This window comes from Rattus norvegicus, chromosome Y (genome assembly GCF_021556685.1).
Source record: "Rattus norvegicus strain SHRSP/BbbUtx chromosome Y, alternate assembly SHRSP_T2T, whole genome shotgun sequence".
In the NCBI taxonomy this organism is placed as follows: Eukaryota; Metazoa; Chordata; class Mammalia; order Rodentia; family Muridae; genus Rattus; species Rattus norvegicus.
The window spans coordinates 39,762,901-39,788,755 of record NC_141555.1 but is presented as its reverse complement, the minus strand read 5'-3'; the positions used below and the strand labels follow the sequence as shown (position 1 = coordinate 39,788,755).

Genomic DNA, 25,855 nt, shown 5'->3' with positions numbered 1-25,855 from the left:
AATCAACATTTGGATATATTTTCCTCGAGTTATTTCCATTTCTGCATTCCTGTAGAAACATCATATTGATTTCCAAAGTTGCTGTACAAGTTTGCATCCCCACCAGGAGAATAGGAATGTTCCACTCCCTCCACAACACAAGAAACAAAAGTTGACTCATGTGTTATAAAACTAAATTTTCAGAAAGGGAGGAAAAAAATCTCAGAATAATTTTGATTTGCATTTCAGTAATGTATAAGGATGATAAATATTTCACTTTCGATTCTTAGTCACTTGAATTTCTTCACTTTTGAATATTTTGTTTGGATATGTAGCCCAATATAATTATGTTTTCTTGATATATAGTGTTTTGGTTTTTATAATATGATTTATAGAAGCCCGTTGTTGAACATGTACATGGAAATAAAGCTTACTATTTTTGAAAAAAACCACTTTAAACTTATTAAGATAAAATTACAAAATGCACTCATTAAACTCACAGAATTGGCAGATCTGTTGTAACCAACAGAAACCATAACGTAGCTTCATTAAATATCCCTATATAATAAAACATTTTCTATATACATAATATTGAGGAATATAGTTTATATATTTTACTCTTTGAGAATTTCCACCAATGAATTTTGATATTTTTCCATTTATTTTACACATATCACTCTATTTCTTTGAATCCTACCTGTGTATATCTTCTTCATTAAAATAGTGTTTAATAACTCTATGATAAACCCTTACTAATATTTTTTCAACTCTCCAACAGAAGACACTAACTGTCCATAGTATGTCAGGTAGTTATAGCAGCTTTCAGGTCTTTTCACTGGATTCTTGACTGTTGACTGGCTTGAAGCTGTGTAGGAAGCCACAGCTGCTATGTGACATGAGGGCAGCACTTCTTGTATCCAGAAGACGCTTCATGTCTGATCGCATCCACAATTTGGGCACCTACACTCTCTTTGCACCTTGTTTCAGGATGGCTTTTTAGCCTTGGGGAAGGGGTATAACATGTGTATCCAACTCTTTATGGCTGAAATCAATAAAATGTAGACAACTATATAATGAAAGAAAGGAAGAGGTCACTCTTGGAATGTATTAACAAGATCGTCATACCCTCTGGCCATGTTAGGTAATGAAAGGTTTGAATTAATAAAATGAAAGAGAATTTAGGAAACATGGAGAAAACTCAGACTATTTATATTTACAGTCCCAAATCTAGAATATTTTTAAAGCATTCGTGATTTACTGTGGGAAGCGAGTTTAGCGGAAATCCCAAGATGGAGCTTGGGACTGCTACCCTGTCTCCCGACCAGCACGTGAAATTAAGCCACGCCCCATCATGAGAGCTGTACCGGTGCACCATGACGATTGATCAGGCCATGTGACATGGACCTATGAATGGAGGTTATGCAGACTGGACGGTTGAGGTGGTTGAGGGCGCATATAAGGGAGTGGGCTCGGGGGCTGGATGGAGACATTATTCTGGCTTGCAGAAAAAGGGTTCCTGAATAAACTGCTTTGGGAAGAACATCATTGTGTCACACCTTTCCTGCTGGTCAGGGTTGGAAGCGACAGGAAAAAAGAGTTACAGAAGACTGGCAGAAAGAGAGGAAGTTATCACACACTAATTTGCACCTATACACACATATTCTCAATAAAATACTTGTGAACAGATTCAAGACAACATTAAAAAATAATCTTCAACCAGGTAAGCTTTCTCCAATTCCCAGACTTACAAGTTTGATTAGTCTTGGGGAAGCTATAAGTATGGAGGATATAGTTCAACATAGTAAAGGCAAGGTACAAGAAGCCCACCACAAGCATCGTGCTAAAGAGAGAAAAATTCAAAGCAGTTCTACTACAAGCAGGAAGAAGACAAGTATATACACTGGTTTCATACCTATATATTACAGTATTTGTAATTTTAGCTAGAACAATATGACAACTGAAGAAGATCCAGGAATACAAAAGAAAAAATGAAGAAATCAAATTGGTCTCATTTGCAGATGTCATGATACCATTTTAAAAACTCTAAAAATGTGTCAGTCTCTTAAGACTGAAAAATATGGTCATAAAAGTAGAATATCATACGAACACACATAATTCCTGAGCCTTCATTTATGCCAATCCAAACCATACTGTGAGAAAATATAGGTAAAATTCCCCTCACAATAATCTGAAAATATAAAATAAAATATTGTGGATAAAATATTTAAAATGCAAAGAGCACTATGAATTACCTAGAAGTGATCCTGAATAGAGACAATTGTTCTCTGAAAGATTAAGTTTCTTAAAACTGAAAATACATTCATAAAATAGTAGAATTCAAAGTGAACACAGAAAACACGTTATCTTTCCTGTTTTCCAATTTCAAACCATAGGAGGGAAATCAAGGAAATATTCCACTTGAAACACTCTTAAAGTGTATAACAAAATACCGTAGATTAGCATAGTTTTAAAGCATAATATTAGTTAGAAGACATATGAAGTAACCATGATCCATCCAGAATATATATAAGAACGTTCCAGCTGATGTTCTGAAGAACCTTAAAGACTTGAATAAATCAAATCTTTTATAGTTTTAAGGATAAGTAGATAATATAATAATGTCAATTTTTGATTAATTAAAAAGTTAATGCAATAAATATTGATTAGAAAATTTTACTACAATAAATCACCTACTTTTACGAAAATCAAGAATTTGACTATAATTATTCTGCTATGGGACAGAGGACAACTTTAAAATACAAAGTGCTAACATGTCTAGGGAGATAATTTTAAAGAGAAATAAAGAGGGAGGAAAAATATCATGAGATTAAAAAAAGTAAGAGTTACATACATATGATGTTGTTGGCAGAGTAAATATTTCAAAAGATTGGAGCGTCCAGGATTGATTTATTGTTTTAAAAGTGAGGTTACATACCAGCAGGAGGATGGACTATCGGATCAGATCTCAAGAAAATGCCAAATGTTCTAGTTAGTACTACTATGTTTTAGTAAATATAAAATGCCAATGTGGGAAATTGAAGGTTTTATTCACAACACAAGTTCCAGTTCATAATCAATGGAATCCAAGAAAAGAACACAAGGCAGCAGCATGAAATGAAAGAGGAACTCTGCTTATTAATCTGCTCAGCTACATTTTCTCTATAACCTCCTCAGCTTACTAGTTCTGGTACCATCCACAGTGGGCAAAGTCCCCATACATAAACTAGCCATCAAGAAAATGCAATACACTGATGCCTACAAGCCATTCTGATGGAGTCAGTTGCTCAATAATGCATTGTTTAGACAGCCACAATAAGCAATCACAGTAAGCCATAAAAGGAAAATAGAAAACTTAGTCAATGCAAGGTAAGGGTACCCCTTCATGAATGGAATTTGAGGTCAAAAGTGAAGTTCTATGTGAGGAAGAAATTAGAAGGAATTATGCCAGAAATCACACATTATTTAAAATAAAAGTGACAAGACAAAGATACAAATAAAATATTGTTAAGTTTGACATTTTGAAACCTCTTCTGGAGATTGAAAAGTAGCCTCAGGAAATGGATTTTGGCTGGCAGCACCATTGAACATCGAGTATTTGGTGGAGGATTTTCCATCAGAAGCCTTAGCTTTACCACAGAGGCTAGGTACAAAATACAAATCATAGTCAGTCAACTGATTGCCATATCTTGTAATCCAAACAAAAGGAACAGTTCATTTATTCATGATTTGGTGATGACTCTAACTCATTTCAGAGTCATAGATATTGCCAGCATATAGAAAACCATAAGACCCATTGTCAAACAGCAGTATTTTCCGCATTGCCCACAGTCACCATAGTAATACCAGTGGTGAGCTCTATAGTATTATTTGTTTCTGTTTCCTGTTTTTGCAGCTTATAAACCTTGTTCCTTGGACCCAAAGAGAAGTTTCAAATAAAATAATGAACAATTTTTGCATTGAAAGCTATTGGTGGCTTGTAGTGTAGTTAAAAATGAGGACCTCAAACAATCTTCACTCGGTCTTCTTCTTTTAGGATTGGGGTTGATTCGGTTTTGCTTTTGCTTTTTGTTTCATTTTGTTTGTTTTTTTGTTTAATTATGTTTTCTTTTTCTTTTTGTTATTTGTACATACAGAGATCAAGAAGTGATCAGAAGAATTTCAAGTTCAAATTCAGATGGCTGGGAAGAACCCAGTCTTTCTACCATGTCCACATTGTTTGCTGTACTAGGGAATTTCTCTTGCCTTTAATGTTGCCCATTTCCACTTTTTGGATCCTTTTATCTTGGCATAATTAATACTATAAATATATTATAATTATTTGAATTTCAACTCTGAAATTCTAATTGCTCTATCTCCCTCCCAAAACCAGAGATATGGATTGAGTCTTGTTTGGTCACGTTTTGATTCTTAGATCGGGAATCTTCCTGCAAACACTGAAGGTCCTGTTCCAAAATTGATTCTGTATAGTTCAATAAAGATGCTCTTGGCCAATCAGTTGTGTGAATATCTAGTATTCCTGCAAACAGGCTAGTAGACACAAGGGTGAAGAAAGGATTTAAGGGTGGAGTAATAGCTACCAGTCATGTGAGATCTAGTATGGAGTGGCCATTGGTGTAGCAGGCAGGATGTTAGAAACACAGTAAGATGAGGGCATATTGGGGTGCTGAGCTATGACCAATGAAACTGAGCAATTGAGCTAGGGCTCATTTAGAGGTGTTGAGGAGGGAGTAAAAAGGACAGCTTGCTATTTGTTAGAGGCTTAAAAAACTTGACAATAGAGCTAAAGCACATCAAAAGTTCCTCAGCGTATGTGGCTTTCAAGTGCATTCTAAGGGAACCTGATCAGCTCTGGTAGCTTGGTCTTCCTGGAGCTTACACTGAGGCAATAGGAAAAACCTTCTGCAGAGTCTTATGAGAGCAATCCATGACCACAATGAGCGTGTCCAAATTGACCTTGACCATGAGAGTTAGAGCTGACCCACATGTATCTTTTGATTATAACCATTTCTTCTATGTGATCTTTTAGTGTTCTATTTGCTAAAAACTATTAGTGAAGAGGGTAAAATGATTCTAAAGGCTATTCTTGTTTGTCAACTATTCATCTGAGATTATTTAATCCCCAATGATAGAGGGAATATGTGAAGAATTTCTTAATAATATAAGGTCAATGTCAAATGTGCTTCTTATATGGATCTTTGGAGTAGGATGTTGCATCTTTACCCTAGAATTTTATCAAGATCTATTCTCTATATTTATTTTTTCAGGCATCTGCAGATACATCCCTTTGAAAAATGAATCCTTCTCACTAGAGACCATAGAGAGAACCTGCATTTCAATGATAATTAAATGTCATTTCAAGACATCAAATCAAAATATCAAAGTGAGAATGGAATAAATTTATTAGGACAGTGTTTTGCGAACAACTTCTTTCACAAACAGCCTTGGAAGGAGAGTTCTGAAATTTTGCATTTTATATTTGACTTTGCTCGTAATCTGACACAATCAACTCAGAGCTGTTTGGGACTTTATGGGCAATTAAACACGACAAACAGAGCTGAATGCATCATATACTCTGTCGTCTGTGTTAATATGGCTACAGTGAAGAACAACCATGCTAAAGATATTCATCTGTTTTTCAAACAACATCCTCATACAAGTGTGGACTTCTGTGGGTTATTGTATGAATAGGTTAAAACACTGGCTGAGAGTTGCCAAGGCAGATGTGGGATGGTACATGCTTGGGGCATGAAAGGCCTGTGTGTAGATCATAAACAACTTCATAATATTCATTGCTTTAATAATTACTAGGAAGTGGACTTCTGTAAAATGACTTCAGAAGACCAGCATGGTAGGCAAACAGTAACTGATTCCCTGGAGATTTAAATGATCTGGCTTGTGAAACATGGACTTAGAAGTAGAGACATGTCAGAACATGAAGACTGGAAAATCAAACCTCTGTTGCCTCTTAAGTTTCCCTACCCCATGGTTTGAGGCAAACAGCAACAGATTTTTTGCACTGAGGAATAGAATAAAAGCCAATTTGTTCTAAATCCCTGTCCTATGAAAATACTGAAGTCATCTGTGACGCACTTCAACTCTCAGCATGGTTGAATGTCTGCTGTCAGCATGGGCTTTTACAGCCATCCCTTTCATAACTGCAGAGCTCCAAACTGCTTCAGCAACATCATTATATTCTCTTTCTGTTGCAGGGAGATTAGATCACTGTGACTACCTATGCAGTCTTTCTCTACCTTTAAAGATCCAAGGAACTTTTCTCACTCCAGTGACCTGTTGTAAGTAATCTTGAATCGCATTGTTGTTGTTAGTAGATCTAATCTCTTCGAATCCCAGAAGACCATGTGTCCAAAAAAGTTGATTGAGGAAGTCTTGGGTGTTTCTGTAGTAGGGGCAGGTGTGATTGATGAATAGGAATGCCTTCCCAGACTAGATCTTGCAGTTCACATACACCTGAGCCATTCTGACAGCGTGCAGCTTCCCAGAAATGAATGTTCAGTTGAAGATACTGGTCTGTTTGAGAATTGCAATCCCAGTCTATTCTTAACTATGCCTTTTATTTGAATCCCCATAGAAAACATGGAAGAATGAAGCTTTTACTTTTTCATGTTTGCACTCACAATGCTACCAAACCCTCACATACATTAGAACCTGCATACTGAAAATTTATCCATATACTTATGACCAGATGAGACACCAAGCCTTTTGGACTAATAATCTAATGGATTCTAGGAGTTTACAAATAGTCAGCCATTGTTAAATTATGTGGTCCGTAGTCTGTGATCATTTTGAACAATCAGATTCCTCTATACAGAGAGATTCATCCTTTACTATCTGTTGGGAACACCAACTACTACACCAGGTATCTAGAGAAGACCTTTTATGGCAGTTTGTCTCTAGTAAGAGTTTCAGCTAAGTTACAAATTTCCAATGGACACATTCCCGTAGTCTGCTTTCAAAGGATGCTTTGATACAGCCCTTCTTATTTTCTATAGTTCTTGGCAACAGAATTAAAATATCAATTGTAATCTATCAATGAAATGCACCCTAATTTATTTGCATTAGTGCATCAGAGAGAAGGATTATAGGATGAACAAGAATTGAAAAACAAGATGTCCTTCCTTCTGAGGACCAAGACCAGGAAATCTGAACTACATAGAAATCTGAGACAAGTTGTCTGAAGTTTGTTCTTTCCTTCAATCATGGATCTCCTAGTGAAGGAGCTCAGGTCTCATGAGTTGGCAAAAAATAACTTTATTGCTGAGCCAGGTCAACTGCTGAATACCTCTTTCATGGACCTGAAGAAACTCTGTATTCATCCTGCTATAATGTGTATATATCTATGTATCATTCATAGAATGGACACTTTACTGTTTGTTTGAAAGCAACAGTTTGCCCCTGAAGAGACACTAATTTCTTCTTTCGCACATTATTTCACAGGCTGATGGTGGGTCTCATAAGTTTATTCTGGAAGTTGCTTTACAATAATCATTCTCTGATCTGGAAGAGACCCTTTTTAATGTTATGAGATCTGTTAGAACCATATCAACCATCATTTTCCATTCCCAGTTTAGTACTGAATCATTCTAAACTAAAGGTCTGTGGTCTCTGATAAAGGCAGCATCTCCCCAGACTAGTATTAATATTGCTCTTGGCACTGCATTTATGATACATCAATGTGATTTCCTTACCATTTTCATCCCCAGGAGAGTTTTTCAATTCTTCATTTCATCTGATGGGTCTAATATACATCGTCACCCAGGATGATATTTGAGAGTTTTGCTAAAAAATTTTAAAAAAAGAAAGAAAGAAAAGAAAGGAAAAATGCAAGCTTATTTCACCAATTGACTCAGAAAACTTAAGTGTTAGTCAGTGGAAATACTAGTGGAAAGATTGAGATGATGAAGTTTCAACTAGAAGGACTGCTCTCTCCCAGATATTAGTGTAAGAAACAAACTGCACTATTGGTATTCAAAGCATGGAGGAGTTTGCTCTGAGCAGAGGACACAATACTTTTCTCTCCCTTATTATTTAGGACCTTTTTATATTTTACGAAAAGAATTAATGCCATGAGCTCTCAGGAAAACATCTGTGACCATCCAAATACTTGGCTTTTGGAGTAAGGAAATGAATGATATAAAATCTCTGACTTCCAGCAGCATAAGAACTGCGAAGTCCAGATGTTTCGGAGAGGCTCACAGCTCTTGATTCCCATATGTGTAAGGCTCAGATCCAATCTATCTCTTCAGTGATCCTCCTCAACCCCTACCAAGGATTCACTGAGATTTCCCAAGGACCACATATTTCTTCCTTTTTTTTGACACCAAGTCAGAAGACCAGCTTCCTTCTCCCCATCACTGATCTCTTCATCCTCTTTCTTCTCACTCCCCAATGGCTCGTTTTTCTGAATTACAGGCCAGTTAGTAAACTCTAGAGGTCCTGAAGGAATATTTGAAAGGGAGTTGCAGTCACAACAACACTTGTGACATCACAGAAAAAGCCTACCTGCTAAATAGCTTCCTTACATGAACCAGATACAAGGGTGCCCTTTCCTGGTTTGTCTCTTGTGACACAATGGAAACCTATACGAACTCCATCTCTCTAAATCTACAAACTTATCTTTGCTTCATTAGTGGTTACATGCTCTAAATGGTGAAATTTGGTCACGGACCTGGCATGGGTAGAAAAGATTTAGGAACATGGAGTGTAGGAGATTCTTCTAGATAATATTTTATTCCTAGGTACATTACTGTGAAATACAGTTCAAATTCTAGGATTTCTCTGTATCACAAAGGCCAGTATTTTCCCTACAGACCTTTAGTTTTAATGAATACTGTATTTCACTTCTTACTGTATATTCCTTGATAGGTGATTTTATAAATGTTCCTGAATGTGTACTCAAACATTCTAATTTCTAACTCATTTTTTGCAATGATTTCTCAACAAAGGCGCACAGCAATAGACTGAGTATAACAGTGTAAATATGGTGTAGCGACATCAAACGATAAACTCCAAAATTATAATTTATCCAAAATTTCCAGATATCAGTTAAAAAAGGACCATATGGGGCTGGGGATTTAGCTCAGTGGTAGAGCGCTTACCGAGGAAGCGCAAGGCCCTGGGTTCGGTCCCCAGCTCCGAAAAAAAAGAACCAAAAAAAAAAAAAAAAAAAAAAAAAAAAAAAAAAAAAAAAAGGACCATATGGAGCATAGAATTTTCTTTTCTAGTCACTTTTGATATCATCTGCAAAAATATCTACATTCTAGTGTCTCAGGCCCAGATTTAATTGTTTAGGACGTTTTACCATGTTTCTTTCTTAAGGCCAAGCAGAAGGTAGAGGAGGATGATCACAAAGAAGAATGGCTTCTGGACCAGTGAAACCTCAACTTCAATAGGTTCATAAGAACAGGAGAGAGTCTACTTGGCAATGCCATTTGTGGATTCTACCTTCTTGACCTATTTGCACAGAATCCATGTTAAAATTCCACCTAACTTCATAATTGTAGGAGTCACCAAAAGTATATATAACAGCCACCAAATTAAATAAGATTGATGAAGCTAAGAAGTGCATTGTACCAGGACCTGGATGTAGATATTTCCTGAGAGACATAGCTAGAGAATGTCAATTACAGAAGTGAATGCTAGTGGCAAACCAGTGAACTGAAAACGGACCTCTTTTTGGTAGATTTTGAGAAAGGATTACAAGAGTTGAAGGTGCTTTCAACACCATAACAACAACGGTACCAATGAACCAGAACTTCCTGGTACTAGACCAATATTAAAAGACTTTACATGGACAGACCAATTTCTCTAAATGGATATGTGGCAGATGATGATCTTAATGGACACCAATGGAAGGAGAAGCCCTTGAACCAAGCCAGAATTGTCTTATAGTTCAAGGGATTGTCAAGGGGCAGAAAGTGTCATTAAAGAAGGGATAGTGAATAGGTAGGGATTTTATAAGAAGGAAAATTAGAAAGAAAATAATATTTTACAGGTAAATAGAGAAACATCTAGTTTAAAAAAAAGCAATTAAATTTGCTAAAAAATAAATAAACTCAAGATATAAAAGATAAGAAAACAGTCATCTAATCAAACCCATTGACTCGAAAATCTAAAGTGGTATTCAGAGTAATACTAGTGGAAAGACAGAGATGATGAAGTCTCAACTAGAAGCACATCTCTCTCCCAAATATCAGAGTCAGATAAAAACTGCACTATAGGAATCCAAAGCATCGAGGTGTTTACTCTGAGCTAGGGACACAATACTTGTCTTTCCCTTCTTCCTTAGGACGTCTTTCTTTTGGACAAAAAAAAAAAAATAAAGGCCATGAGGTCACAGCAAATCAACTGTACTGTTCCCAAAACTTGGCTTTTGGAATAAATCAATGAATGATATAAACACTCTGACTTCCAGGAACCATAAGAACTTGGAATTACAGATGCTTCTGTGGAGCTCTCAGCTCCTGATTCCCATATGGTGAAGGCTCATATCAAGGCTATCTCTTTAGATACTCCAGTCAACAGCTATGAAGTATGCACTTAGCATTCCTAAGGATGACGTATTTTTCTCTTATTTTAATACCACGGCAGAAGGCCAGGTTCCTTCTCCCCATCATTGTTGGGCACTATGGGAGTAGAAGCCTTTTGTCCTCCCTAGCTTTGTCTCCTAGTTCAAGGGAATGTCAATTGGCAGAAAAGGGGGTTTGAAAAGAAGGAAAGGGAACAGATATGGATCTTAAGGGCAGGAATCTGGGAAAGGAAATAATATTTTAAATTTAAATATAGAAACAACAAGTTAAAAAAAACAATAAAATTTGCTAAAGAGTAAATATAATGAAAGATAAGAAAGAAAACTGACAATTAATCACATATATTGACTCGGAAATCCAAAGTGGTATTCAGAGTAAAACTAGTGGAAAGACTGAAATGATGAAGTCTCAAACAGAAGCACTTCTCTCTCCCAGATATCAGTGTCAGACACAAATGGCAGCATAGGTATCCAAAGCATGGTGGAGTTTACTCTGAGTAGAGGACACAATACTTGTCAATCCTATCTTCCTTAGGACACTTTCTTTTTTACAAAAAGAATAAAGGCTGTGAGATCTCAGGAAAACAACTGTGCCCTTCCCAAAACTTGGCTTTTGAAATAAAGAAATAAATGATATAAATTCTCTGACTTCCAAGAACTATAATAACAGGGAAGTCCAGATGTTTTTGGGAGGCTCCCAGCTTCTGTTACCCTTATATTGAAGGCTCAGATCAAGGCTGTCTCTTCAGCCATCCCATTCAATCTGTACCAATGACTCACTGAGCTTTCCCAAGGACCATGTATTTCTTCCTTTTTTTATATCAAGAAAGAAGGCCAGCATCCTTCTCCCCATCTCTGTTCTCTTCATCCTCTTTGCTTTCACTCCAAAATGGCTGTTTACTCTGAATTAGAATTCAATTAGTAAACACTAGAGGTACTGAAGTGATATCTGATAGGGAGTTTCAGTCACAACAATACTTGTGACATCACAGAAGCTAGGGCTTTCCAGGTTACAAGAGATGTTTCAGGGAGGGCCTAATGATTATGTCATTGAGAAGTTCAATGGTATACCTGCTAAACAACTTTCCTTACATAGACCAGATTCGAGGGTGCCCATTCCATGTATGTCTCCTGTGACACAGTGGAAACCTTTACATACTCCATCTCTCTTAAGCTAGAGATTTCTCTTTGATTTTTTAAGCAGTTACATGCTTGGGATGGAAAAAGTTAATAAGGGCCTTGGCATGGGTAGAAAAGTTTAAGGAACATCTAGTGTAGGAGGTTCTTCTAGATAATATTTTTATTCCCAGGTTCATTCCAGTGACATAGAGTTCAATTTTCTTGGTTATCTATGTATCACAAAGGCCAGTATTTTCCCTACAGTCCTGTAATTAAATGAATATTGTATTTTACTTTCTTATTGTAATTTCATTGACAGGGCATTTCATAAATATTCCTGAAAGTGTACTCAAATATATTGATTTCCAATTCCATTTTCTACAATGATTTGGCAACAAATTGTGCCTAGCTATAGACTGAGCATAATGGTGTAAATACTGTGTACTCACTTCAAATGATAAACTCCTAAATGCTTATTTCATCTAAAAATTACCAGACATCAGCAACACATGGACTATAGAATTCGGTTCTCTAGTCCCATTTGATATTAATTCTGTACTACCTATCTTCCTGTGTTCCCATGGCCAGACTTGAGGGTTTTGGATGTTTTAATATTATTCTTTCTTAAGTAAAAACCTTAGATACTGGAGGATAGGCAGGGAGAAGAATGGCATTACCACCAGTCAAACCTCAAATTCAATATGTTCATAATACAGGATGGAGTCCATTTGACATTGTCATTTCTGAATTCTACATTCTTTACCTAGTTGGGAAGATTCTATGTTAACATTCCACCTAACCACCTAGTTGTAGGAGCCACCAATATATATATATATATATATATATATATATATATATATATATATATATATATATATATACACATATATACATCTGCCACCAAAACGATATAAAATTGATGAAGCTAAGAAGCGCATTATGCCAGGAACAGATATAGACCTTTCCCGAGAGACACAGCTAGAGTATGTGAAATACAGTGTTAAATGATAACGGCAAATCCTGAACTGAAAATGGACTTCTTGTTGGTAAATGTTGAGAAAGGATTAAAAGATCTGAATGGGGCTTTAATCCCCATAAGAACAATGCCAATGAACGAAACCTTTCTGGTACTAAATCAACATTCAAGACTGCACATTACAGACCAATGGCTCCAATTCCATATGTATCAGAAGATGGTCTTGGTGAGCAACAATGGAAGAAGAGGCCCTTGGTCCACCCTAGGTTTGATTCCCAGTTCAACGGAATGTCAAGAGGCAGTAAGGGGGTTATAGAAAAAGGGGAATTGGACAGGTCAGGGCTCTTTTGGAGAGGAAACTGGGAAAGGAAATTATATTTGTAAAGAAAATATAGAAGTATCCAATTAAAAAAGCAATAAATTGCTTAAAAATGATATAAGTAAAAGAAAAGAAAATTGTCAAGGAATCATACGTATCGACCAAGAAATTTAAAGGGTACCTGTCAGGGAATTGTAATCAGAGTAATACTAGTGGAAAGACTGAGATGATGATGTCGCAGCTAGATGCACATCTCTGTCACAGATATCAGTGTCAGAAACAAAGTGCACTATAGGAATCCAAAGCAAGGAGGAATTTACACTGAGCAGAGGATACAATACTTGTCATCACTCCTTCCTTAGGAACTTTTTCTCATGGAGAAAAATAATGAAAGTCATGAGCTCTCAGAAAAACAAATGAACCCTTCCGAACCCCTGCCTTTTGGAATAAAGAAATTAATAATAAAAAATCTCTGACTTCCAGGAGCCATAACCAGCAAGGAAATGCAGATGCAACTGAGAGGCTCTCACCTCCTGAATCCAATATGTTGAAGGTTCAGATCAAGGCGATGTGTTCAGTGTACCCTCACAACCCCTACACAGTACCCAGAGCTTTCCCATGTACCATGTATTTCTTCGTTTTTTAAACTAAAACATTAGGCCAACTTCCTTCCCCCCATGTCTGATATCTACATCCTATTTGTTCTCCCTCCTAAATAGCTGTTTAAACTAAAATAAAGGCCAATTAATAAACCTTAGAGGTACTAAAGGAATGTCTGAGTGGCAGCTGCAGTCACGACATTACTTTTGATATCACAGAAAAAGCTAGGGCTCTCTAGGTTGCAAGAGATTTTTTAGATACGGCCTAATGACATTATCCCTGAGAATTGCCATGGCCTACCTGCTAAAGATCTTTCTTAATATTGACCAGATTCTAGGGTGCCCTTTCCAGGAGTGTCTCCTTTGACACAGTGGAAACATTTATGCAGAACATCTCTCTAATGCTAGAGAGTTCCCTTTGCTTTATGAGTGGTTACCTGCTCTGAATGGACAAAGTTATTCAGGGTCTTGGCATGTGTAGAAAATACCTAGTAACATGGGATGTAGGAGAGCCTTCTGGATAATTTTATTACCAGGTCCATTCCTGTGACAAACAGTTCAATTTCCTAAGTTCTATCTGTTTCCCAAAGGGCATTGTTTCCCTACAGATATTAAAATGAGTGGATTATGTATTTAATTTTCTAATTGTTAATTCCTTGATAGGGGACTTTATAGATATTCCTGAATGTGTACTCAATAATTCTGTTTTCCAAATCTAGTTTTTTGCAATGATTTTCGCAACAAAGCTGGCCAAGCTAAAGAGTAAATTTAATAGTGTAAATATTGTGTACCTACTTCAAATGATAAACGCCCAAATTTTTATTTAATGCAGAAATTACCTGACATCAGTGAATCAAAGGACAGCATGGACTATAGAATGCAGTTCTGTAGTCACATTAGATATTATTTCTTTAATATCTACCTTCCTGTGTTCCAAGGGTGAGACTTCAGGCTTTTGGATGTTTTACAATGATACTTTCTTCAAGCCAAACAATAGATACAGGATGATGAGAAGGGAGAAGAATGGCTTGAGTTCCAGTAAAACCTCAACCTCAATAGGCTCATAAGAACAGGAGGGAGTATATTTGGTATTGTCATTTGTGGATACTCCATTCTTCACCTAGGAGCACAGAATCCATATTAAAATTTCACATAATTTCATAGATGTAGAAGTCACCAAATATATATATATATATATATATATATATATATATATATATATATATGTAGAGAGAGAGACAGAGACAGAGACAGAGACAAGGATAGATATCTAGATAGATAACTAGATAGATAGATAGATAGATAGATAGATAGATAGATAGATCAACCACCAAAATTAGATATGATTAAGATTAATGAAGCTAAGAAGTGCATGATTCCAGGGACAGGTTATATATATTTCCTGAGAGACACAGCTAGAGCATGTTATTTACACAAGTGAGTGCCAGTGGCAAACCAGAGATTTGTAAATGGACCTCTTCTTGGTAAATTTTGAGAAAGGTTTACTAGAGCTGAAGATGCTCTACCCCATCAGTAGAACAATGACAATGAACAAGAACATTCTGGTACTATACAGGTATTCAAAGACTGTACATGGGCAGACCTATGGGTCCAACTGCATATGTAGCAGAGGATTGCATTGTTGGACACCAAAGGAAGGAGAGGCCCTTGGTTCTCCCTAGGTTTGACTCCCAGTTCAAGGAAATGTCGAGGGGCAGTAAGGGGGGTTTAAATGTAAAGGAAGGGAAACGTTCAGGTCTCTTATGGAGAGGATACTGGGAGAGGAAAAAACATTTAAAATGTAGATATAGAAATATCCAAAAAGTATTAAAATTAACTTAAAAATTAAAAAAAATCAAAGAAATATAAGTAAATAAAACTGCAAGGTAATCAGACATATTGATTCAGAAATCTAGAGGGACACTGTCAGGGAATGGTAGTCAGCATAACACTAGTGGAAAGAATGAGGTGATGAAGTTTCAAATAGAAGCGTTTCTCTCTCCCAGATGTCAGTGTCAGACAGAAACTGTACTATAGGAATCCAAAGCTGGAGGAGATTACTCTGAGCTGAGCATACAATACTTGTCTTTCCCTTCCTCCTTAGGTCTTTTTCCTTTTGGGGGAAAAAATAAAAGGCATGGGCTCTCAGAAAAAAAAACACTATACCTGTCCCAACACCTGACTTTTGGAATAATAAAATTAATGATAAAAAATCTCTGATTCCCAGGAACCATAACAAGCAAGGAAAACCAGATGCTACTGAGAGGTTCGCACTTCCTGAATCCCATATATGGAAGGCTCAGATCAAGGCTATGTGTTCAGTGAACCCTCACAACCCCTACACAGCACTCACTGTGCTTTCCCATGTACCACATATTTCATTTTTTTAAACTAAACAGAAGGCCAACATTCTTCTACTCATTTCTGTTATGTACATACTCTTTGTTCTCCCTCCCAAATGACTGTTTGTACTGAAATAGTGGCCATTTAGTATTCCCTAGGTGTACTGCAGGAATATCTGTGATGCAGTTCCTTGTGACATCACAAAAGCTACTGCTCTCCAGGGTACAATAAATTTTTCAGGGAGGGCCAAATGATGATGTCACTGAGAACTGCCATGGCCTACCTGCTTTCCTTATATTGACCAGATTCAAGGGTGCCTATTCCAGGAGAGTCTCCTGTGACACAGTGGTAACCTTTGTACTATATCTCTCTACAGCTGGAAACTTCTCTTTTCTTCATCAGTGGTTACAGGCTCTTAATGGACCAAGTCCGTTAGGGGCTTGTATTAGGTAGAAAAGATCTAGGAACATGGGTTGTAGGAGATTCATCTGGATAATAACTCTATTACCGGGTCCATTCCTGTTACAAACTGTTCAATTTTCTAGATTTTCCCTCTTTCTCAAAGGCCATTTTTTTTCTCTACAGGCATTTAACTGAGTGAATTTTGTATTTCATTTTCTAATTGTTCATTCCTTGTTAGGGGACTTTATAGGTATTCCTGTATGTGTATTCAAACATTCTGTTTACCAATTCTAGATTTTTGCAATGATTTTGGCAACAGAGGTGGCCAAGCTATAAAGTGAATTTGCAAGTGTAAATATTGTGTATCTACTTAAAATGATAAACTATCAAATTTTTATTTTATGCATATACATAGCTGCCTGAGTAAATAAAAGGAGAGCAGGGACAATTGAAAATGTTTCTGTAGTCCCATTAGATATCATTTCTGTAATATCTACCTTCCTGTGTTCCAAAGGGTGATATTTCAGCATTTTGGATGTTTTAAAATGATTCTTTCTTATGGCCAAAGATAAGATAAAGGAGGATTGACAGGGAGGGAAGAACTTGAGGTCCAGTGAAACTTCAAATTTAATAGGCTCAAAAAACAGGAGCGATTCTATTTGGCATTGGCATTTGTGGATTCTACATTCTTGACGTAGCTGCTCAGAATCCATGTTAAATATATATATAAAATCAGCCACCAAAACTAGATAAGATTGATAAACCTAAGAAGCACATTCTGTCTGGAACCAGATGTAGATCTTTCCTTGGGACACACCTAGAGCATGTCAAATACAGAAGTGAATGTGCTGTTGCAAAAATATAAAAATAAAAGTAGTCTTTTACCCCGCTAACACTGTCACTGTAGTTTCCCAAGCCTCTGCTAGATATCTTGGTTGAATCCACCCTACTCCTCATCTGCCCAGTGTCTCTTACTGCCACACACATTCTTACACTCAAATCCTCACATAAAAGAACACACAACAAAATAATCTTTGACCCAATTGATAAGATATAATAGCCCACTTAAGCATACCAAGCCTGGTACCATCCATACCTTTGGAACATTAATAACAACAAGTAAATACACAGAGCAGAATCTTAACTTCACCTGCCATGGCTTCTCACCTCTCCTCTTTCTGTCTCTCCTTTTTCCTCTAGTCTCTTCTACTTCCTTCAAACTTCTTTCCTGCCCATCCTTCCTTCCTCCAATGATAGGCCTCCTTCTATACTGGACCTGCCCCTCACCTGTACTTCACAAATTTAATGGTAAAGTGGTTTTGCAGAATTCACCTGAGTTCTGAGTACAGGACAAGGCAGCTGTCCTTAGAGCAGTGGATTAGCATCAAAATACAGATAACTTCAGTGTAAACAATGTTTCCCCCTTTTTGTCCAGTTAAACAGACTTTTCATTTATATATCAATTGAGTAAGATTATTACCATTCAACAATTTATAAAGCATTTGATATATTCAACACCCAGTCTGTTACTATATCAGTTAGAAATAATATTTAGTTCTTCATTTCAGCTTGAGAAAGGCTTAAAATCTATATTATGTCTTGGCTAGCTTGTATACTATCTGATAACTATCCAAAAAATATCTATATCCAGATTTATACGGCCTGATAAGCAATGAGACTATAATCAGTCTCCAAACGCGCCAGAAATCTGAGAAAGACCAAATATCTATACACATAGGAAGCCTAAGACGACTTCTAGTACTGAGAGGTTGTAGAGACAAATTTCCACTAGCACAGTCCACTGTTAGCAACATGTGAGTGGGATACTTCCTACACTTTTCAGTGTTTTTTCCTAAATATTGACTTTAAAATGCATTTAGCATAATAAATATTGAGGAGGATGGAGGGAGGGAGGAAACTGAATGGGAGGGGAGGTAGGGAAGGGAGTGGGCTTTGGAGGAATTATAGGGAAAGCAGGGAAAAGAGAATGGAAACCACAAGTGTGGGGTGCACATCTCAAGGAAGATCCAGAGAACTGGGAAAGGCGAGTCCCCAGGATGTCTATTGGGGTGACTGTAGCAATGAGGGTACAGATCCTTAATTTGCCAATTCTGTAGCCAGGAATGACTCACAGTGATGTGACAAGGAAAAAAACCCACCCATTAAACCTTCAATCAAAAGTGAACACAGCCTACAAGATCTTCAGAGACAAAGACAGAAACAGTAGACATGGAAGAAATTTCCAACCAATGGTTATTACAGATTGAGACCTACCGCGTGAGCAATCACCTATCTCTGATACATTAAAGATATTCTATCATGCTTGCAGACAGATTCCTAGTATAACTTTCCTCTCTGTGACTCCACCCTATAGCTGAGAGAAACAAGTGTAAAGATTCACCACCAAACATTAGCTGGAGCTTGGGGAGTCTTTAAAAAAACAGGTGAAGAATCGAGGCCCAGATAATATGAGGGACTTCACAGAAAGACCAATAGAATCAACTCATGGGGACTCTTGGGGTTTGTCAAAGACTGAACCACTAACCAGAGAGTGAATATGGACTGAGCCTGAGCCACCAGGACATAGGTAGGAAATATATAGCTTTGTCTTTTTATGGGTTCCCCTGACAATGGGTGTTGGCGTACCTTGAAGATGGAGCACCGATCTTGGGATGTAAAGTGAGTAAATAAATGAATGAATTTTAAAGAAACAGATGTCCCATCTACATACAACATGTTTTGGGGAAACCCAATTCTAGTTGTTCGGTACCCACATGAAGACAAAGCCTGTGGAATGCCTATATCCTTAGAGGCCATAATCCTTTTCATTCTGTTCTTCCATCTGTGTCCCCAAGCACCACCCCTGGTATGGCTAATGGATGTCTGCTTCTGTCTGAGTCAGCAGCTTAGTGGAGTGTCTCAGAGGGAAGCCATGTTAGACTCCTTTCTCCAAGCATAACAGAGTGTCAGTAATAGTGTCAGGGATTGGTGCTCATCCATGGGATGGGTCTCGATCTGCACTAACCATTGGTTGATATTTCCTAACTCTCTGTTCTATGCACGGCGCCTTCATTTCTTGTGGTCAGAATAAATTTTGGGTCAAAAGTAGGTGTCTTTATCACTCCATTTGGGTTGCTCTCTGGCTACCGGAGATTGCTTCTTCAGGTCCATATCACTGAGGCTGTGAGTCTCAACTAAGGAAACACCCATTGATTCATGGGCATCTTTTACCCCAGCTCTCTGCCTCTTTCTGGATATGACCTCTACCTCCTCAACCCATTCATCTAGGCTGCTGTGTCTGTCCTCACTAGCAGATGGTGTGATCACAGAGACTAGATATGCAAGGTGAGGAGATACCCGAGGGTTCCCCTCCTGCTCAGAGGAGAAAAGGCTGGGAGAAGGATTGTGAGAGGGGTGAACTGGAGGGGGCAGTGTGCAGCATGTAAAGTGAATAAATAAACAAATAACTGAAAATAACTAAGTCTACTTGAAGGTAAGAAGCAGGTGTGTGTGTGTAAGTAAGTAAGTAAGTAAACTCGAATGTAAGAGCAGTGTGTGTGTGTGTGTGTGAGTGTGAGTGTGTGTAGCTGTGTATGTATTTGTGTGTGTATGATATATATATATACATATATACAAATACATATATACATATATATACATATATATATATGCATATATATATATATATGAAGTTAAGAACAGGTGGGTGTATGTTTAATATTAAATTATCACATTTGAGAAAACAGTAGTCTATGCAGAAGACAGGACAATTTAGTCACTATATTTACAAAAAATGGTGTTTGCTGCAGATGAATGAATGATTCGGTGATTAATAGCATTACCTGTTCTTCCAGAGAACCCGTTGACAGCTCACAAGTGGCTGTAATTTCAGCATCACGGAACCTCACACCTTCTTCAACCTCCTGGACAGTAGGCATGCATGTGTTGCACATGTGAACAAGCATATGTACAACTAAAAGTATAAAAACAGAAGAGCAGTTCCTGCTTGACATAATTTGATTTTCGTGAATATTCATAGTAATGATCACAGTCAAATAAACACTTTATTGTTCTATAGTGCAATCAAAACCACTAAAAGGTAATGATCACATAAGTCACATAAAATCTATTTATTTAAAAAATTGCAATAAAAATTTGCAGAAATGAAATTAAAATTTTATTAATATACGAATTAAAAAATATTAATATTCTCATATAGAGCTGAAAATAATACTTTACACATATTTCTTTGGCTTGTATAAATATTGCAGTTTGTGGTTAATTTGCTGCTGGTTTTTGTAGGAGTTCTTTTCCAGGTATTAGCCCATAAACTCTATAAACTCATGAAGAATACACTACAGGAACGTAGGCTCTATTGTGTTGAATCCAGGAAGGTTGCTACATGTTTTCCTTCTTGTCTGATCAATTTTCTCTACGTACATTACAAGGATATTTTTGTTCATGGATTCTTCCACTTTTGTCAAGCTGATAGCTGATAGCTGATTACTGGAGAATATTTAATTTTTGAAGATCATTTTTGAAGATATTTCCTAATGTCTGCACTATCAATGATATAGATTTTCAAATGTGTGGCCAAAGGAACAGCTATCAAGGGACTAAACATGACTTTTAACTAGTGTTGCTTTGTCTTTTTGAAAGAAGTAATCGGAAAGGGATGCTGTTTGTTTTAAGGGACTCTGGGGGGAAAACAGGAAGGAGGACAGCATTTGAGACATAAATAAATTAAAAAAATAAATAAATACAAAAAATAAAGAAGAATTCAAACTATACAGGAAAAACCGATTTAATTGCTAGGAAACAGTATGGTTTTATGTCGTGTCCTAATTCCTGAATTTTTATACTTTAAGCAATCTAATGACTAATTCTCAAAAATCAGAAAATTGAAAAAAAATTGTTACAAGTAACACAGTAGGTTTACCAAATCATAACAACAATGTTTCTAGAACTGTACACTTTCTATGCCCATATCCAATCCAGAAATCCAGTTAACATTTACTTATTACATATCTTAAGTCATTCAGTTTTGTGATAATTCATTATTTTTTTTATCTTCTGTGACCACACCTTTGAAGATAACTACTTACCTTGCAAGAATGTCTCTGAATTTGGATTTGCCCAGTAGTTTTCCTCTTTTAGGTTGAGATTATATGTACTTTACACAGATACCACAAAGTGTTTCTTGCTTCGCTTATCGCAGTTAAGCATTAGGAGGATATCTGTCATCTTAACAAGAACCAAATATAGAGCAATGAAATTATTTTAAATTATTTTCCTTTCATATTTAAAATATTTTAATGTATTTTCTTTTGTATTTCCTTTTAAAGTAATAGAAGTTAAAAGAGAATTACTTAATGCCTATGGAAAGACTGTGTGTCTCTTCAATACTTTATGCATTGCTTTCAACATCTCGTCATTTTTTTACCAACATTTTGACCTGAATGGTCCTTACTCCATGTAAGTAGACTCAGAACAATGAGTCTGAGGAGAATATAATTACTGTCTTTCTGTATGGGTGACTCATGCCTAAAACAATACTGTAGTTTTGGTGTCATGGTAATTTGTCGATGTCTTCAATATTTTCAGCACACTTAAATGGAATTTTATTTTTGTTTCATTATACTCATAAAGATTCAAGATTCTAATTTTATATTATTTTATTTTACTGTTGAATAGCAACCTGAATCTAATTATATAACTCTAGCTGACTTTTATATTTGTATTCGGTCACTTGTAAACCCACTTCAGTTCCTGTATGTGAATGCATATTTGTATGTGTGTGTGTAAGTGCATGTGTGTATGTGTGTGTGTGCGTGTGTGTGTGTGTGTGTGTGTGTGTGTACGTGTGTGTGTGTTTATCTGAAACTATGATATTGATGTTGAGAATCACCTGGCTGAAATTCTTTTCCACAGCCCTTTTAGAAATCAAAAAGTGGAGGAAAGACTACTCCTGTTCCAAAATAATAGACACTGGGTGAACAAAACTGAAGTATGGACTGATCAAATGGTACACAAAGCAGAGGTTAACAATTCACTCTCCTGAGAACTAATTAGCAGTTCCAGTCCAATGCAAAGAATTTACATGTACTGAGGAATATGGAATTGTATCATAACGAGCTGAGATCATGTACAAACAATTTCTGAAAGATTTCCAAATAGCTAATAATGGATACAGAGAATTTTCAAGACCCTGAGACATTAACATGTGGTTTAAACTCTGTCCAGAGGAAACCACTTAAGTACAGGATTAATCTACTAAAGTAATTTAGTAGCAAGCATACTTTACAATTGTTTGCAATTAAGCATGGTGGTGAATAAAGAGAACACTTTAAAAAAATGTATGTTTCTTAAAGTTTGTTTCAAGACAGCAAGAAAAAGCACAGTTATTATTTTTTTTCTTTCTTTCACAGACTTTGCACCTTTTTGAAAGAGCACTTTGGGATCCTTTATTACCTATTTATTATCAGAACTTTCTTCACACCCAGAGTTCTTTTCAGTCCTGTCTTGACTTCTTCGTACTTTAAGCAAAGATGATGGGTTCAGCATGGATATCACTGTGGTATGGAAGATGACCAATAATTTTTCAACTCCCTGTGGGTGGTTAGATTTGGATCTCAAGTAGTTTTTTCCCAACCCTACAAGGCAACCTATTCCCCATGAAACAATTGCCTTGTGGGAACATACCTCACTACTCATTTGGGCTGCAGAATGAAGCAGGGCCATACAGTGGACAAAGGCCATGGCTGGCAATAGGCAGCACTCAATTATACAAAAAGTGTGTAGAAAAACGTCTGTGTGGCACATCCCTCCTGAGAGATTCCTCAGATCTCACTTTCAAGGCTCTCCATATATTGGGTATGACAGAACTAGTGTAACCAATTTTCAGGATACATAAGTTCATCAGAAAAATGTACATGGGGGTGTGTAGAGATGGACTAGTGCAGATAACAAAGGCAATGAGAGCAGGATGAGGGTTGACAGGAGGAAGCATTCTCCAGGTACCTCAAACTTCTTGGCGATTGAAAAGCATTTGACAGACAAGTCCTTTTCCTGCCACAAAGAGCAATTGACACAATTAACACTCATCTCCTGGAAGACAGAGCATTAAGCCATTAGAAGGATTCTTGCAGATAAGAGATATTGATTTTTTAATACTTTTAGACACTTAGTTACATCAGAGTCAAAGTCTTTCTCTGTAGTCACAAAAATCAAAGCTTAGAAGTGATTTATTCTCACAGATTTTCATATCTAATACTTTCTCTCTTAACACCAGGAGATTTTCCAAAGTGTGTTAAGCATTGAGTCAAGTGTCCAAATATTTACAAAGCTGGTGCAAACTTGTAGTCTTTGCACTAATGCTGTTCAGGCAGAAATTTTCCCATGGGTGAGTTCAGTTTCACATGCTCTATAAGCAATCATTGAAATTAAGGAAAACAAAACCTTGACTGTATCTCAACTTTTTCCCCATTCTAATCAGTAACTAGTTATAAATGTTATGCAGAAAAATAGATCAACCTACTTATTTCTATGCTTTCGTATTGCCACAGGTATAGTCTCTCCAACCACCATGTGTGTGTGTTGGGCCCCGATTATTCTCTGATTGCTATTATGAATATTCAAACCCACACAATAAAGGTATAAATTCCTCAAGACCCATTATTTTTGAAGATAATGCAAAATCAAATAATCATTTGATAAATAAATGATAACTGGTTTTAATACATATAATTAAAGGCAAGGCACATATTGATATCTACACAGTAAGGAGGTCATCAGAGAAGCTTTTTAAGATGTGTAAAGTGAGACATGGAAGTGAAGAATGATCAACCAAACAACACCATACCCCTTCGTGCCACAACCTACAATATGACAGATGGTATTTGTAACTTAATAATTAACGTCTCTTTATAGAACATGTTTTTTAGCAGGAGTATCACTGCATAGGCGTTAAATTTCTATTTTCTTAATATTTTTCGTGATATTCTATCAACCAGACTTTTGATTTAAATAAAGAAAAAAAAGAATAAAAGATGTATTGTCTTGATATGTAGTCCGGGATAACCTGAAATTCCTAATTTCTCTGTCTCAGTCTCTTGAATGTGAGTATTCTAAGAACAGGATATGGTGCCTGACTTGATAGAAATTCCTTCCTATTCTTTAATCTCAACATCATAGAATTCCAACAAACTACCTGTATTTCGGTACACATAGTATTTATACAGTTTATCCCTCTTTGCTCATTTTTGCATATGGCACCTGTGGTGTGATTGCTTGGTTACTTTCATGGAAAATTGTTCATTTCCAGCAGAGCCTAGTCTGTTTTCAAATATCTACCTTTTCTTCTCTCTATAGTTACACTCTGTTTCTCACAATGTCACTGCTAAAGTAGCTGTTAGCACTGTGGTGGTGACTACTTTTCATCTTGTTCACATTGTTGCCTTATATTGAGACTGAGTATGGACTGCAAAGTTCTTATCATTATGTTTACCATCCTTACCAATATCTGAGCTCTCATGTAATGAGGAACTCCAGTGCTAAGCGTACTTTGGTTCCTTGGGGATTCTGCCTGTCCCTTCCCATTATATCTTCTGAAGTTCAGTCTCATGTCCCTCAAATATTGGAATGTGGCAAACTCATTTTTCTCACACTCTGATAACTTTTCCCTTCAAATGAGATGCCCTTTCCTGTTTTGTGGAGTGTATATGTCTTTGCTGATGTTTGGGTTTTCTTGACAAAAAATATACCACTTTTTCCTGACAAGTGTAGAGTAGGAGATATCACCAGCCTCTTAGGTTCTCTCTCTATTCACTTGATATAATGAAATGTCAGAGGTATGTGAGTAGATCAGCACATGGTTAATCCACAAATCAAATGTGATCTTCAGTATTTCCAAATTTTAGATAAATAAACATGTTATCTATGTTTATAAATACCATATAAGACACACACACACACACACATATACACACTCACACACACACTTGTATGCCTATATATTCATGCAGAGACAGAGACACAGAAAACACAATAGAAAAAAGCACGTAGAGGTTGTACATGAATTAAAATGTTAGTATAAGCAACAATGAAGGATAACAGTATTTGTTTACATCCTGCTTCACCATTTGATCACTTATAAACACGGCTAAGAAAAAAAGCATTCCCCATGAGTTTACTTCTGTATGAATAAGTTAATTTCCCAAATCACTTAAGTTGATCAGGTGTGGAATGCTTGTCAGCTACATGGGTCATGAGCTTGTGTGCATGTCTAGCCACAAACATTTTAGATTTACATTTGGGTACACGCTATTTTGGGGAATTTCTCACCACAATACATAATTTTCGTTTCTGTTCAATAATTGATCACTAGATTAATTTTCTATTTGGGTTAATGAAAAAACACGGCTCTCCAAAACAACAAAAACAACAAAAAAAGAAAAACAATACACGATTTTCTTGTGGGGGCAGGGGACATAGTCAGGTATAATACTTTATTAGATCTATTAGATTGATCTGACCCATTCATACAAAAGTTATAAAAATCTAAGTGTAGAGAA

At 36.6% G+C, this 25,855-nt stretch overlaps 1 long non-coding RNA gene across 1 annotated transcript; it reads right to left on the bottom strand.

The window, feature by feature from the left end:
- Positions 1-14,466: 14,466 nt before the first annotated feature.
- LOC147998017 (uncharacterized) lies at positions 14,467-21,507 on the bottom strand. Its single transcript, XR_015647440.1, has 3 exons — positions 21,389-21,507; positions 20,126-20,256; positions 14,467-14,658 (listed from the first exon to the last, which is right to left on the bottom strand). It is a non-coding gene; the product is annotated as an uncharacterized LOC147998017 (long non-coding RNA).
- Between the last annotated feature and the right edge of the window lie 4,348 nt (positions 21,508-25,855).